General features: G+C 39.9%; 1 protein-coding gene across 1 annotated transcript in view; it reads right to left on the bottom strand.

Moving 5' to 3' along the window:
- wwc3 (WWC family member 3) overlaps positions 1-17,521 on the bottom strand; it is a 46,358-nt gene that overhangs the window by 27,873 nt on the left and 964 nt on the right. The gene's annotated exons all lie outside the window — the stretch shown is intronic.

Raw genomic sequence — 17,521 nt, 5'->3', positions numbered from 1 at the left:
CAAGAGGGCTAATTACAATGACGACACTCTCTGATCAGAGGGATTTGGAACTTTAAGTAGATTTTGGAACTTTAAGTAGACTTTGGAATTATAAGTAGATTTTGGAACTTTAAGTAGATTTTGGAATTATACGTAGCCCTTGGAATTATAAATAGATTTTGGAATTATAAGTAGACTTTGGAATTATACGTAGCCTTTGGAATTATAAGTGGATTTTGGAATTATAAGTAGACTTTGGAATTATAAGTAGATTTTGGAATTATAAGTAGATAATAAGTAGATTTTGGAACTTTAAGTAGATTTTAGAATTATAAGTAGATTATAAGTAGATTTTGGAATATAAATAGATTATAAGTAGATTTAGGAACTTCAAGTAGATTTTGGAATTATAAGTAGACTTTGGAATTATAAGTAGATTTTGGAATTATAAATAGACTTTGGAATTATAAATAGATTTTGGGATTATAAATAGACTTTGGAATTATACGTAGCCCTTGGAATTATAAATAGATTTTGGAATTATAAATAGATTTTGGAATTATAAGTAGACTTTGGAATTATAAGTAGATTTTGGGATTATAAATAGACTTTGGAATTATACGTAGCCCTTGGAATTATAAATAGATTTTGGAATTATAAGTAGATTTTGGAATTATAAGTAGACTTTGGAATTATACGTAGCCTTTGGAATTATAAATAGATTTTGGAATTATAAGTAGACTTTGGAATATTAAGTAGATTTTGGGATTAAAAGTAGACTTTGGAATTATACGAAGCCTTTGGAACTATAAGTAGATTTTGGAATTATAAATAGACTTTGGAATTATAAATCGATTTTGGAATTATAAGTAGACTTTGGAATTATAAGTAGATTTTGGGATTATAAATAGACTTTGGAATTATACGTAGCCCTTGGAATTATAAATAGATTTTGGAATTATAAGTAGATTTTGGAATTATAAGTAGACTTTGGAATTATAAGTAGATTTTGGAATTATAAATAGACTTTGGAATTATAAGTAGATTTTGGGATTATAAATAGACTTTGGAATTATAAGTAGATTTTGGGATTATAAATAGACTTTGGAATTATAAGTAGATTTTGGGATTATAAATAGACTTTGGAATTATACGTAGCCCTTGGAATTATAAGTGGATTTTGGAATTATAAGTAGACTTTGGAATTATAAGTAGATTTTGGAATTATAAGTAGACTTTGGAATTATAAGTAGATTTTGGGATTATAAGTAGACTTTGGAATTATACGAAGCCTTTGGAACTATAAGTAGATTTTGGAATTATAAATAGACTTTGGAATTATAAGTAGATTTTGGAATTATAAGTAGACTTTGGAATTATAAGTAGATTTTGGGATTATAAATAGACTTTGGAATTATAAGTAGATTTTGGGATTATAAGTAGACTTTGGAATTATACGAAGCCTTTGGAACTATAAATAGATTTTGGAATTATAAATAGACTTTGGAATTATAAGTAGATTTTGGAATTATAAGTAGATTTTGGAATTATAAATAGACTTTGGGATTATAAATAGACTTTGGAATTATACGTAGCCCTTGGAATTATAAGTGGATTTTGGAATTATAAGTAGACTTTGGAATTATAAGTAGATTTTGGAATTATAAATAGACTTTGGAATTATAAGTAGATTTTGGGATTATAAGTAGACTTTGGAATTATACGAAGCCTTTGGAACTATAAGTAGATTTTGGAATTATAAATAGACTTTGGAATTATAAGTAGATTTTGGAATTATAAGTAGACTTTGGAATTATAAATAGATTTTGGGATTATAAATAGACTTTGGAATTATAAGTAGATTTTGGGATTATAAGTAGACTTTGGAATTATACGAAGCCTTTAGAACTATAAATAGATTTTGGAATTATAAATAGACTTTGGAATTATAAGTAGATTTTGGAATTATAAGTAGATTTTGGAATTATAAATAGACTTTGGGATTATAAATAGATTTTGGAATTATAAGTAGACTTTGTAATTATAAGTAGACTTTGGAATTATACGTAGCCTTTGGAATTATAAGTAGATTTTGGAATTATAAATAGACTTTGGGATTATAAATAGATTTTGGAATTTTTTTTTAACTGATCTACAGTTGGACATTGTTGGCTTTGATTCTTAAATCGGACGTTGCGCTCATGACTCATGCTCATGCTCATTGTGACGACACTCTCTGACCAATCAGTTGCCGGCAGTCTGTTGACTGTATCAGCTCAGCTGAACCTCATCAGTGCAGGAACTAAAAAAACAGCAGGTACCAGGTTCTCTGATGGAAAAGAAAAATAACCGTGCCATGCAGAGGCCAGTCAAGTCGTGTCAGGACCATGTTGTGGAAAAGCAGCATAACTGGGTTACTAAGTCCCAAAACAAACAAAACAAATTCATCACAGCAGGAAACCGATATCGGTAGTGGACATGAAAAGGTCTTAATCATTAGTTGCATCTCTAATCAGAAAGTATGTTTTAGTAGTGACAGCTTGGATTAAAACAGAAAATACAGAGTGTAATGATTTACTGTCCACTCTGTGACTATGACAGGACAGAGCTGATGACATCAGGTGTGAGGAGCACAACCACTGTTTCATGAGCATCAGTCAGAATGCTGCACGAGGCCTGATCCTGGGCCGTTACCTCAGAGGAGCACAGACATTCTTCCTCTGCTCTCTTGCTCTCTGCTGCTCTCACACTGGACACCTCCACGTCACACAGAGAAGACAAATGCTGACATAGTGTCACTTCCTGCTCTCTCTGTGATTATCTATCTACTGTAACGAGCGATTAACTGAACAAGCACTCGTTTTGGTAAATTGGTTAATACTTTAACTCGCTACTTTTGCTTAAACTCTATCTTTCACGTAGATTCACGTACAGTGGTTTTGTTAGCGTAACGAGTTAGCTTAGCAGCGATGGCTTCTCTCTCTCCTGTGTTGTGTGCCACATGTTTAGTTACTCCTCTGCCTCCTTTAGCGATAAAGACACTTGTAGTAAGTGTAGCTTATTGGCTCGGATGGAGGCGAGGCTTAATGAGGTAGAAACTCAGCTTTACACCATAGAAGCTAAATCAGTTGGCCAGTAGAGCTGCAACTAATGATTATTTTCATAATCAATTAATCTGTCGATTATTTTCTCGATTAATTGTTTGGTCCATAAAATATGAGAAAACCTTAAAAAATGTTGAGCGGTGTTTGTCAAACCTGGAAATGATGATGTTCTCAAATGTCTTGTTTTGTCCACAAACCAAAATGATTGACTTTGAATGATTTCTTTGCTCTTCGGAGCAAAGAAATTAAGAAAATATTCACATTTAAGAAGCTGAAACAATGGGAAATCTTGTTTTAATCATGAAAAAAGCTTTGAACCGATTCATCGATAATCAAAATAGTTGTCGATTAATTTAGTAATCGATTAATAATGGATTCATGGATTCATTGTTTCAGCTCTATTAGCCAGTCCCCTGTAGTCGATGCGGACCACATAGCATTAGCTCCCTCAGCAGCTCCCGTGCAGCTGGGTGACTGTAGTGTTAAGCCTAAGAGTCCTGTCCACCACCAAACTGTTCACACCTCTAACAAGTTTTTCCCTCTCAGCACCACACACACACACACAAACTATGAAACCAACTCTGGTAATTGGTGTCTCCATCCTGAGTAACGTGAAAATAGCGACGCCAGCGACCACAGTCAGGTGTTTTCCCGGGGCCAGAGCGGGCGACATAGAGTCTTATCTGAAACTGCTGGCTACAGATAATCATACATTCAGTAAAGTTATGGTATTGAAATTTGATAACTTAAACATATTTCCCCAAAACCCTCTCCTAACTGATCCATTATTTACTCACATTTAATTGTACAATAATGAACTACAATAACATAAAGATAAAACTGTCTGTTAATAATATTAATACATTCAAAGAGACAGAGCAACCTTTATTTAACTCAGTGCCAATGATCAGTACATATGAAGTCCCGCCCTCATCGATAACCTTGTTCACTGCGTACTACATTAGATTGTGTTGCCCCTCTGAAAAAGAAGGTGGTGAATCAGATGAGACGAGCACCATGGTTTAACTCCAATACTCGTGCTCTTAAACAGACGTTACGTAGATTAGAAAGAAAATAGCGTTCCAATAACCTAGAGGAATTTCATACAGCCTGGAAAGATGGTTTTGTAGCTTACAAAAAAGCCCTACACAAAGCTAGAGCTGCCTATTATTCTTCTCTAATTGAAGAAAATAAGAATAATCATAGGTTTGTTTTCAGCACTGTAGCCAGGCTGACACAGAGCCACAGCTCCACTGAACCATCTATTCCTTTAACACTGAGCAGTGATGACTTTATCAACTTTTTTGTGAATAAAATAACATCAATTAGAGAAAAAATGGATCATCTCCTCCCTCATATTGGGACTGACTCATCTTTTAGCACAAGAGCTTTAGAAGCACCAGGTGCACAGTTAGACAGTTTCTCCCCTATAGATCTCCCTGAGTTAACATCATTAGTTTCATCATCTAAGCCATCAACCTGTCAGTTAGATCCTATCCCCACCAAACTGTTTAAAGATGTGTTTCCTTTAATTAACAGCTCTATATTAACTCAAATTAATCTATCCTTATTAACTGGATATGTGCCCCAAACGTTTAAAATAGCAGTTATTAAACCCCTTCTCAAAAAAGCGACCCTTGACCCAGATATTTTAGCTAATTACCGACCTATATCTAATCTTCCCTTTGTTTCTAAAATCTTAGAAAAGGCAGTTGCTAATCAATGATGTGAATATTTGCGCATTAATGGCCTGTTTGAAGATTTTCAGTCAGGTTTTAGATTAAACCATAGCACAGAAACAGCACTAGTTAAAGTTAGTAATGATCTTCTCTTGGCTTCAGATAATGGTCTAGTTTCTTTACTTGTCCTGTTAGATCTTAGTGCTGCATTTGACACCATTGATCATAATATTCTACTGCAGAGATTGGAGCAGACTCTTGGTATCACAGGTGCTGCCCTCTGCTGGTTTAAATCATACTTATCTGATAGATTCCAGTTTGTTCATGTTAATGATAAAGCCTCACTACAAACTAAAGTTAATTGTGGAGTTCCACAAGGCTCAGTGCTTGGGCCTATACTTTTTACCTTATATATGCTTCCTCTAGGGAACATTATTAGGAAGCACAACATACACTTTCATTGTTATGCAGATGACACACAGCTATATTTATCAATGAGGCAGGATGAAATAAATCAGGTTGTTCAACTCCAGGGATGTCTCAGAGACATTAAGTCCTGGATGACCTGTAACTTTCTACTTTTAAACTTTTATACTCGGCCCTAAACACCTCAGAGAAAAACTTTCTGATCACATTGTCACTTTAGATGACATCACCATGGCTTCCAGTTCCACTGTGAGGAACCTTGGAGTTACTTTTGACCAGGAAATGTCATTTGATTCACACATAAAACTAATTTCCAGAACAGCCTTCTTCCACCTGCGGAACATTATGAAAATTAGAAACATTCTGTCTTTACAGGACGCTGAAAAACTAGTTCATGCTTTTGTTACATCTAGATTAGATTACTGTAACTCCTTATTATCAGGATGTTCCAACAAGTCTGTTAGAACCCTTCAGTTCATTCAAAATGCTGCAGCACGAGTTCTGACAGGAACTAGAAAGAGAGACCATATAACTCCAGTGTTAACTTCTCTACACTGGCTCCACCCACAGTTTAGAATTCAATTTAAAATCCTCCTCCTCACGTACAAGGCACTTAATGGTCAGGCCCCTTCATACCTGAAAGACCTAGTCTTACCTTACACCTTATATATATATATATATATATATACACATATACATACATATATATATATACACACATATATACATATACATATATATACACATACATATATATATACATACACATATATATATATATCATAATATTCTACTGCAGAGTTTGGAGCATTTGTATATATATATACACATATATACATATATACAAATATTGCTGCTAACTGACACTCTGCCTACTAATATTTTGATCATTATCATTAGTTAATTAAAATATCTGACTCTATCTCTTCTTTATATTTTTGTATTTTCTGCAGATGAATAATGTATATTGCTCCCTCCCTCTCCCCCTCTTCTTGGATATTTATACATATTTTTTATAATTTCCATTTTTAATGTCTTTTGCGCAAAATCTGCTGCTCTACTCGTGCAGTCGAGTATGTGACAACTACCGTAATTTCCGGACTATAAGGCCCACCTGAATATAAGCCGCACCAGCTAAATTTGGGGGAAGTACAGATTGTTCCATATATAAGCCGCACCCGACTATAAGCCGCAGGTTTTTTAATGTTTAATTACCGTATATAAGGGTTCCTGCTACCACGGAGGGGACTGTCGGGACAGAGATGACTGTTTGGGAACGCAAAGCGTCCCATTTATTAACATTTGAGAAACACAATAAATCTTTCTATCAAACTTTCACATCTTTGACATGACGAACAGCATCTTTCAGCATCTTTTCCGAAAAGTGCCAACACAGCAGTAAAGGTGCAGTAACGCGGCCGTTCAAAATAACCAGCCTACTATAACAGAAAAGTCAGTCATTAATCCTCGTGTCATCGTCTTCCTCCTGCGTACTAAAACCACCGAAGTCCTCTTCGTCAGTGTCGGAATCGAACAGCCTCCGAATGGCTTCGTCAGCCACTGCGCTGTCCTTTTCATCATCATCATCACGCAGCAGTCCAGCTTTTCGAAACCCGTTGGTGATCGTGGATGTTTTCACACTTCTCCATGCTGTCAGTATCCACTGGTAGACTTGAGCAAAAGTTGCTCTTTGCATGCGACCAGTTTTGGTGAATGATTTCTCGCCGCTAGTCACCCATGCCTCCCACTGAACTCGTAGTGCCACTTTAAAAGCACCATTCACACTGATGTCAAGTGGCTTCTGTCTCTCGTACTGCATTTGGGCTCACTTGGTTTGTTTTGCTCTCGTTACCTGGCGCAAACTGACTGTCTCGCTCTTGCGCTTCCTTGATAGTGCGCCCCTGGTGACCGTTAGCTGTAAAAATCCATAGATAAGCCGCACCGTTGTATAAGCCGCAGGGTCCAAAGCAAGTGAAAAAAGTAGCGGCTTATAGTCCGGAAATTACAGTAAATCTCCTATAATCTAAATCAACAATTCCAAAAAAAGAGACACAAACTATCCCTTTAAAATGAAAACATTGAGGTGTGGCTGCAGTGTTAGAGTCTGCAGTCCAATGAAAGGACAGGGAAAATATCAGTCAATCCAGGGATTCAAACAGGGGAACATTCTTGCTGCAAGGCATCAGTGCTAACCACCGCTCCACCACGCGTGCCATCTCAGAACTCTACAGAAGTTCTGAATACTTTCTGATTGAGCTGAAAACAACACAGAGAAGACGACGGCGCCAGTGAGAATTAAATCCTGATCTTTGACCTCAGAGACGGAGACGCTCGGAAAAACAGATGTCAACGCCAATATGAGAATGTTTGGTTTGTTGTGTCAGTCATGTGACAGCGGCGTCTGTTTCTTCCTGGTCTCTGGAGAAACTGCTGCAGCCGAGGAGGAAGAATCTACAGAGGGAAATCTTTACCACCGCTTTTATTGATCAGTGAGTTTCCTGCAGAGTCACAGAGACAAATCATCATCGGTCTCCAGACACAGTGAGCTCGCAGAAACACTAGGGGTCGACCGATACCGTGTTTTTCAGCGATCAGATATTGATACAGCTCATCACGGGTTAGAAATAAGTGAAACATTTAATTTTACAAACTACGACTGTTACTTTATCTAGTTCAAACTAGAGATGAGACAATACCACTATTTTTGCTGCTTTTCCTCTCCATGGTCCCGGCATGACTCGCCTCGCCTCAGCTCGACTCAGCTGCATGGAACTGCTGGTTTTTAATCCGCGACACTAACTAGTGACTTGTAAAGCACTTGTTCTAGGTGAAAGTGAATCATTAAAAAGATTTGTCCTTCAGTCAGTGAACGTGGTCACGATGGCCGGCTTTCAGCAGCGCTGTCTCTACATACACCAGACTCCTCTGTTATTGACATCTGAGACGTTTCCTTTGCTAAATGCTGCAGATTAACCCATGTTTTCAGGATTTTTAAGTGTTTTTCACTTTGATCTACAGTTGGACTTTGTTGCTCATGACTCTTCAGTGACGACACTCTCTGACCAATCAGAGGCCGGCAGTCTGATGACGTCACATTTTAGCATCAGCTCAGCTGAACCTCGTCAGAGCAGGAAGCAGGTTCTCTCACTGATGGAGAAGAACAATAACCGTGCCGTGCAGAGGCCAGTCAAACCGAAGCATGTAGTGAAAAAGCATGTACTTCCCCATATTCTGCTGTATTGATTTAGTTTTTTTTTTTCCTCTATTTATTATACACTACCTCAGGACAGTTACTTAAATTCAATTATATTACTCTTTTCGTTAACTCTATAATCACACAGCACCTTACCTCCAGAGGTTTAAAAGTTTTAAATTTTTTTTAAATTTTATATTTTTTAAGTTTAAACTGTTGGTTCTTCTTTTTCTTTCTTTCTTTCTTTCTTTCTTGTTATTGTTGGGCTGACCGGGTTCTGGAGGGACTGAAATTTCGTTCTGACCTCATGTCTTAATGTGTGTTGGAATGAAAATAAAGAAATCTTGAATCTTGAATCTTTGTTTTATGGAGCAAAGAAAATATTCACATTTAAGAAGGCAGAAAATCACAGAAACTTGCTTTTAATCGTTAAAAAAATATGAATCGATATAATTATGGATTAATCCTGGTCTCAGTCCGAGGCGAGCCCCTCCTCTTGTCCAGACATGGTCTAAATGTGTACAGAGACGAGGACGTTGTTCTACTTATAGAGACCTATTTCTATAAGTTTCAGCTCAGAATGGGAGACGTGGGTGGGTCCGTTTGTCTGTCTGTCAGTGTGTCAGCTGCTCAGGGCCGGCCCTCACACAGGCTGGACATAAGTCACATTCCTCCCGTGGTTTTCACGTTTCTTTTTTAACACAGAAAGGAATTTTTCTGTTTGTTGTTGAGCCTCAGCAGCGTCTGAGCGGTGACCAGAGCGAACACAGCTGACTGAGACCAGAACACGGCTACACGTCTGAGCGGTGACCAGAACGAACACAGCTGACTGTGACCAGAACACGGCTACACGTCTGAGCGGTGACCAGAGCGAACACAGCTGACTGTGACCAGAACACGGCTACACGTCTGAGCGGTGACCAGAGCGAACACAGCTGACTGTGACCAGAACACGGCTACACGTCTGAGCGGTGACCAGAGCGAACACAGCTGACTGTGACCAGAACACGGCTACACGTCTGAGCGGTGACCAGAGCGAACACAGCTGACTGTGACCAGAACACGGCTACACGTCTGAGAGGTGACCAGAGCGAACACAGCCGACTGTGACCAGAACACGGCCACGCGTCTGAGCGGTGACCAGAGCGAACACAGCTGACTGTGACCAGAACACGGCTACACGTCTGAGAGGTGACCAGAGCGAACACAGCCGACTGTGACCAGAACACGGCTACGCGTCTGAGCGGTGACCAGAGCGAACACAGCCGACTGTCACCAGAACACGGCCACGCGTCTGAGCGGTGACCTGAGCGAACACAGCCGACTGTCACCAGAACACGGCCACGCGTCTGAGCGGTGACCTGAGCGAACACAGCTGCCTGTGACCAGAACACGGCCACACGTCTGAGCGGTGACCTGAGCGAACACGTCTGAGAGGTGACCAGAGTGAACACAGCCGACTGTGACCAGAACACGGCTACGCGTCTGAGCGGTGACCAGAGCGAACACAGCCGACTGTCACCAGAACACGGCCACGCGTCTGAGCGGTGACCTGAGCGAACACAGCTGCCTGTGACCAGAACACGGCCACGCGTCTGAGCGGTGACCTGAGCGAACACAGCCGCCTGTGACCAGAACACGGCCACGCGTCTGAGCGGTGACCAGAGCGAACACAGCTGACTGTGACCAGAACACGGCCACGCGTCTGAGCGGTGACCAGAGCGAACACAGCTGACTGTGACCAGAACACGGCTACACGTCTGAGAGGTGACCAGAGCGAACACAGCTGACTGTGACCAGAACACGGCTACGCGTCTGAGCGGTGACCAGAGCGAACACAGCCGACCGAGACCAGAACACGGCCACACGTCTGAGCGGTGACCAGAGCGAACACAGCTGACTGTGACCAGAACACGGCCACGCGTCTGAGCGGTGACCAGAGCGAACACAGCTGACTGTGACCAGAACACGGCTACGCGTCTGAGCGGTGACCAGAGCGAACACAGCCGACCGAGACCAGAACACGGCCACACGTCTGAGCGGTGACCAGAGCGAACACAGCTGACTGTGACCAGAACACGGCTACACGTCTGTCCCGGCCTCACGCCGGTCTACAACTTCACTTCCCACGTCGTGGCATTTGTTGTTGTTTGTTTTTGTCTGTCACATAATGTAAGGTCTGTCATGCAGCTGGTTTGCAGGAGCGATAAGTGCAGTGATGTCTTGAAAAGGGATTGTTTAGCTTGTTTGAATTGTGGGAAAGCCAATTAACAAAAGGTTCATCTCATAAAATATACACCATCTTAAGTCTATGATAACTAAGAAAATGTATTAGCCTCTTAATCTCACTGCTAAACAGCCTTTTCTAAGAGGAACCACTCGCTCACATGGACACAGGAGCTGCTGGTCCTCTGCTGCCTCGTGTGGCCACTGTGTGTCACTGAGGTCAATCTGAGCAAAAGACTTTAAATGCCGAAGTCACAAAATAAGACATAAGAACTTAGTGATGGAGGCAGCAGTGGATCAACAACTCCTGTGTGTGTGATGTTAAAATCACTGATTTTCTCCGTGGACTTTGGTGTTTGAGAGTGAGTGTTTTACAAACTTCACTTTCCTGTTGGAAAAGTCTGTCTGACAGTGAGATAAAGACGTGAACATATTCTGAAGATACCGTAGATTTAAGCTGACACTGATTTTATGTGTTTTTTTCCTTTACCATTATCTTAAATCCCTTCAATGACAACTGACTGGACGTAAAGGAGCTAGTTTATATTTTAGCAGACGTTGTAAGTGATATACTTTACTCAACCAGCAAATTCAAAACATCTCTCAGTCGACAGAGTTTCAGAGATTCAACAAAACTATCAACATTCACAGATCAGTTAGAAGAAATGAGATAATTCAGCAGCAGCAGCTGCGGTTTGACACATGGTGAGTGTTATGCTAGAGAAACAAAGGCTGATGTTAGGACAAGCAGAGCAGCAGAGCTGAGTGACCAGACCCTGCAGCTCCACATGCCTTCACCATGCTGTTGCAGACACAAAGATCCTCTGAGAGGGAGACAATCCAGGACGGCACACAGATTATTCTACAATTAGCAAATGTCTTTGACAACTAAATATATTTTTGCCAGTAAGTTGTGAGACACAGCAGCAGCAGCAGCAGCTGAACATGCCTGTCATTCTGTCACCGTCTCATTCTATTTCAGAGATCTCTCTCATTTTCTGTTTCCTCTCTGGCTGAAAGAGGATCCTGCACGGCCACCACTTACTTCTTAGATCCATTATAATTAACCACATTCATTCACTTGGGCCCCAGATGCCTCATCAGTCAAAACAGAGCATTTGGTGATGACATATTTAGATACACAGGTTATTTATGATGACATCATTATTTTCAAAAATAAAAGATGAGGTTTCCTGTAAATGTTGAATCTCAGAAAGAATCTTTACTTTTAGGTCAGAAACCACATTTGTAACAATCTCAGTCTGATGGGTCTGAAAGCGTTTTGCATCTCGTGCATCTGCAATATCATAGCGCATGATTTCCGAAAATATACTACTCGTAAGTAGTATAGTAGTATAGTATAGTATAGTATAGTAATACTATACTACTATACTACCTAACCCCCAACCCTTGCGGGCGAGTGCGTATGCAGTTTTAAAACCAATCAACGATTATTAGAATAAAACATGAAATATGCTAATTCTGATTTTGATCATGTACTCAAAACAGACGGAGCAACATAACACAGACAAGTTAGCTTAGTGTGTTTATATTATATGTTTGTAGTCGAGCTGTGATATGAAAACTGTTGCTGACAAACTTTGCATTTGACTTTAAATCGCCATCTATTTTTGTAAAATGCTGCCACACTGTGACGTCTGTGACATGTTTGAGGACGACTGACTGTAGCTCAGCATGAAATAAAACCACCAGATGTTCTTTAATCCATCTGTCTGTGGGTTGGGTTAATCCAAAATACTGAAAACAATACAATATTGTTTTCAATACTGAAAACAATACTGTGAAACAGGGGTGCTCTGAAAACACCCCCATTAGCACTTGGTACATTCCTCCAGATGAAATCAAATTAACCATAGACTGTATGAAATTAACACGGCAAAAAGTCGACTTATCAGAATTTGAGTCGAACCAGAACGTATCGACTGATTAATCGACCAGTCGACCGGGACTTTACTATGGACTCTATGGACTTTGTTGTGGGAGAGTGAGTAGTTTGGAAAAGTCTGTCTGACAGTGAAGATAAAGACGAGAACATGTTCTGAAGATATCATAGACTTAGTCTATGATATAGTTTTTCCTGGTGTCTCCACTGGCAGCCATGTTTTCAGTGAGCATGAGCACAGTCAGACGTTTGTAAGCTGCTGACTGTACGTCACTTCAGGTGTGCTTGTATGACGTGCATCAGACTCCAAGATTGTTATTCATTTTCTTCTGACCACAAATGTCTCAGATATTTCAGTCTGGAGCTGCTGACTGACTCCAGGACTCGTCTGCTAACACTGGCTTAAAAAGTCAATAATTAAAGTCAGTGTTACAGTGTTAGCTGGTGCTGTAGAGTCATGGTCATCCTGAAGTAGCTCCATGATAATCTCACACACAAACAGTCTGAAGCCTCACACAGCAGAGATGAGCTGCGCTGGCCCATTGTTAGGCTTGTCCAGGCATTTACTTTAATAATCAATACTAAATCAGTTCATGTGGAATTCCCTAGTTTTGGTTATTTATTACAACTTTTTTTTCTTGTTCTTACCTTGACCTCTGCCAGCTCATTTTATACGTTATTTTTACTGAAAATACAGCATATAATTGCACTGCAGTGCAGAAATGAAATTTAGATTGGACAGACAGACCATTAGTGTATTATTTGTTGCTATGATTCATAAAAAAAAATCGACATAATTTCTCAATTAATTCAGTTAATTAGTCAATAAAATCTCAAATAATATGGAACAATGTTGATCAGTGTTTGTCAAACCTGGAAATAATGATGTTCTCAAATGTCTTATTTGTCCAAAAACCATAAATTTTACAGTTGTAATGATTTCTTTGTTATATGGAGCAAAAAAAACTGAAAATATTTACATTGAAGAAGCAGAAAATCAGAGAAACTTGTTTTAATAAATAAGTTATTGTATCGTATTGTAGGTTTGGGAAACTGATGGACATCGATAAACTAATCAACAGATACTTTGATAAAGAAAATAGTCTCCGTTTCACACTCCACCCCTATGAAAACAGTGGGTGAGAAGCTGAATAGAGTGGACGTGAAAGGAAGTCAACGCCTGTAACACTGACCGCTGCAGGAAGGCGGTCAGCGCGAGGTGAAAGCTGGAGACCAGCACATTGTCTGCTCATGAAAAAGAAAACACAGAGAGAATATGCAGCAAAATGACACCAGCACGCTCAGAACACAGTCACCCCACCCTCCAGCAGAGGCCATCATAATGAAAACACTGGTGGAAGCAAAAATCACAGCGGGGTCCAGCGCATGTGAATGAGCTCTCGGTGCTGCAAACACGACTCAGCCTCTCCAGAATAATTGAATTTGGCGTGCTTTGTGACCAAGTATAAAGGCCTCCCTTTGCCGAGCGGCAGGCCGGCCATGACTGTTGCATAACAGAGCTAATAAAGGAGGAGGAGGCCTCCAGGGCCCGGGATGAAGACACGTGGGAATTGCCTCTGTTTCTACTGCTTTGTCTGGGGCCACCAGCGAGTGAGCAGAGCAGAGCAGAGCATAGCCCCCGGGGCATTAGCGTAAGCATGCCTAACATAACGCTCATTCCACTGCAACAGAAAAGCCCCACAGAGGAGCCGACAGAAGACAGAACCATCCCAGCGTGAATGAATACTACTAAATACCCATGGGTATTTGATTATTCGTTTTAGTTAAGGCTGGGCAACATACGAACAAAAATCTCATCACGATCTCACGATATCATTTGATATCTATAAATCAATCATTTCTGTCAGGACTTCAGGTGCGTTTGCAGAACTGATGGAACTTGAGGTGAGGTTTCTTGAATGCATCTCAAAGCTGCTCCTCAACAGATTTTAACCACTTCTTTAGACAAATCTACGTCACTTTCAGTCTACGATATCTACAGAAAATGTTCACGTCTTTATCTCACTGTGAGACAGACTTTTCCAACAGGAAACTGTAGTTTGTAAACCACTCACTCTCCCACAACAAAGTCTAAAGAGAAAAGCAGTGATTTTAGCTGCTGGTCCTCTGCTGCCTCGTGTGGTCACTTTGTGTCACTGAGGTCAATCTGAACAAAGGATTACAAACACTGAATTAACAAAATAAGACATTAGAACTTAGTGATGGAGGCAGCAGTGGATCAACACCTTCTGTGTTATGTTAAAATCACTGATTTTCTCTGTGGACTCTGGTGTGGGAGAGTTGTGAGAATACACAGTTATTAACACAAGTTTTCACTGACAGCATCTTTAACAGCTTGTACCTCATGATGATTAAAGCTTTAAATTACATACAGATACTACAACAGATAAAACAAGTCAACAATCTTTAACAATCGGCCTCAAACAGAGCAGCCATCAAACCAAAACTCTTAACTCAATCATCTCTCAGCTACTTTCTGGTTTTCAAACAGAAACGACTGGAATAACACCTCTCTGTATCTGCAGGACGTTAGCAGAACACCAGCGTTTTACGGGTGTGTAGTAATGTGATTTATAGTGAAGTCAGTGTCAGGTGGTGACAGGCATTCCTGTGATGAATCACTGAGCAACAACAGCGGCACAAACGGAGAGCATTCTGTGGTGATACAAACACTGACGACTCGCCGCTATCAGCTTCACCCAACAATGCTTCATCAACGGGCTGGAGGAAGGAGGGGGAGGAAATCAGGTTCCTCTTATCTAGATTACATGCAGCTACTACATTCCTGCTGCTGGAGTCAACAACAACAAAGCTGCTTTTAAAAGCAGTGCGCACAGCAACGAGCAGAGCTCATCCCTCACCGTCTCTGGTCAAGAGTGAGGATGACATGGTATCACTTTAGTCGTCACTGAAGAGTCATGATCGCGACGCCCGACACAAGAATCAAAGCCAACAATGTCCGACTGTAGATCAAAGTTAAAAAGACTTAAGAATCCTGAAAACATTTAGCAAAGGAAACGTCTCAAATGTCAATCACCACAGTTGGTGCTTGACTTTAAATACAAAAGTTCACTTTTGTGATTTCTCTGCCCCCCCAGGTTAAAAAAACAAGAGTGACTGTTGTGACAGTGAATGATTATTTTTATTATTGATTACTAAATCAATTGTCAACTATTTTTTAAACTATGTTTTTTAAATACTCAAAACCAGTTTGTGTGATCAATATTTTTCAACATTTTATGGACCAAAAAAGTACTCAATTAATCAATAAGACAATAACAGATTAATCGAAAATAATAATAATGAAAACAGTTCAGACACAAGGCTCTGCCGGTTCCCTCTTGTGAATATAAAAAAGAAAATAATTGCAATAATGTCCTGAACTAAATTCATCTTTGTCAAGATAGGGTTATATTGCCTACACAACAGTTCCCTCAGAGTCTCAGATCCAAACTCTGGACTGTTGTTTTTGTGTATTTCTGTGTTTCCCTCATCACACAGCATCAGCAGCATCAGCAGCATCAGCAGCATCAGCAGCATCAGCAGCAGCATCATCAGCAGCAGCAGCAGCAGCACAAGAGGAGTCAGAATAATTCCCAGTAATCTCACAGAGTCGGCCTGTGAATGCCTCGTTGAGCCTGTTCCTGACTCTGAAATCCCAGTCCCCACAAAAGCACATCTCTGCAGCTTTCCCAGTGGCCCAGCGAGCATTCCTCGCATTTTTTCACAAGGATTTCTGGGAGTTGGAGTCCGGTCACATGCTGCTGGAAGCCAGCGAAACAGATGCAGTGGAGCAAAGGGTGATTTTGACATGAAGCGAGAGCAGAGCTGAGGGCTGTGTTTGGGAAGGAAGGAAGGAAGGAAAAGGGCAGCTGGGAAACACGACATCTCTGAGTGGTCAGTGTGTGATCCAGGAATGTTTCAGCTCATAAATCTATTAAGGACTGAGGTAATGAAGTGATGATGAAGAAAAGACCTGTATATATCAATTATTTCATATTTAAGTTTAATATGTCAATTCTTCTCATCAGTTTAAAAGGTTGGTTCTAGTTTTAGAAGTGGGGATGCAACTAAAAACTGAATTTAACCACATAACAAAAGGCTCCACTCGTACAATCTACTTCAGTTTATGTGTATCATAACTTAAAGATCATGTTAACCACTTTATCTCACAATAAGACCGACTTTTCAACAGGAAACTGAAGTTTGTAAACCACTCACTCTCCCACACCAAAGTCCACAGAGAAAATCTGTGATTTTAACATCACAGCACACAGGAGCTGCTGGTCCTCTGCTGCCTCGTGTGGTCACTTCTGAACGAAGGACTCACAAAGTGTCAAAATAAGACATTTGAAGTAACTGATGGAGGCAGCAATGGATCAACAACTCCTGTGTGCTGTGATGTTAAAATCACTGATTTTCTCTGTGGACTTTGGTGTGGGAGAGTGAGTGGTGATGAGGCGATGTTACACATTGCTGTACAACAACAAAAACAACAATTCTAAATAAGATAATTACAGAATATATCATCAGGTCCTTGAAAGACTAGAAAGATGCAGGCCCCCCTTGTGGCACTTCCAGTTAAATCACTAGTTCGATATGTTGGCAAGCAAGGGCTAGACATCATTTTCAAGTAATTTGCTTGAAAAAAAAAACAGTAAAAGTAAATGATAGACATTCACAATTAATAAACAAATGCAAGAGAATTTATGACACAACAATGTCATAAATTGTCACATCAGTGATCTGGATTATGTTAATCAGCACAAAAATGTCCACAGATAAATGAACATTGAGTACAAACAAAAAGCCCTTCCTGTTTCCCAGTACAAGGTAATAACCATAATAAACTCATGAAAGCATTTTTTTAATTTGGGTATTGTAAATTATTTTGGTTTGTATTATAAGTGTTCAAATAGTCAAAAAATAGTTTAACACCATCTAAAGAGATAAGGTATGAAAATCAGGTGTGTGTCAAAGCATGTGAAGA

This window comes from Solea solea, chromosome 9 (genome assembly GCF_958295425.1).
Source record: "Solea solea chromosome 9, fSolSol10.1, whole genome shotgun sequence".
NCBI classification, from domain to species: Eukaryota; Metazoa; Chordata; class Actinopteri; order Pleuronectiformes; family Soleidae; genus Solea; species Solea solea.
This window is presented reverse-complemented; position numbering and strand designations above follow the sequence as displayed.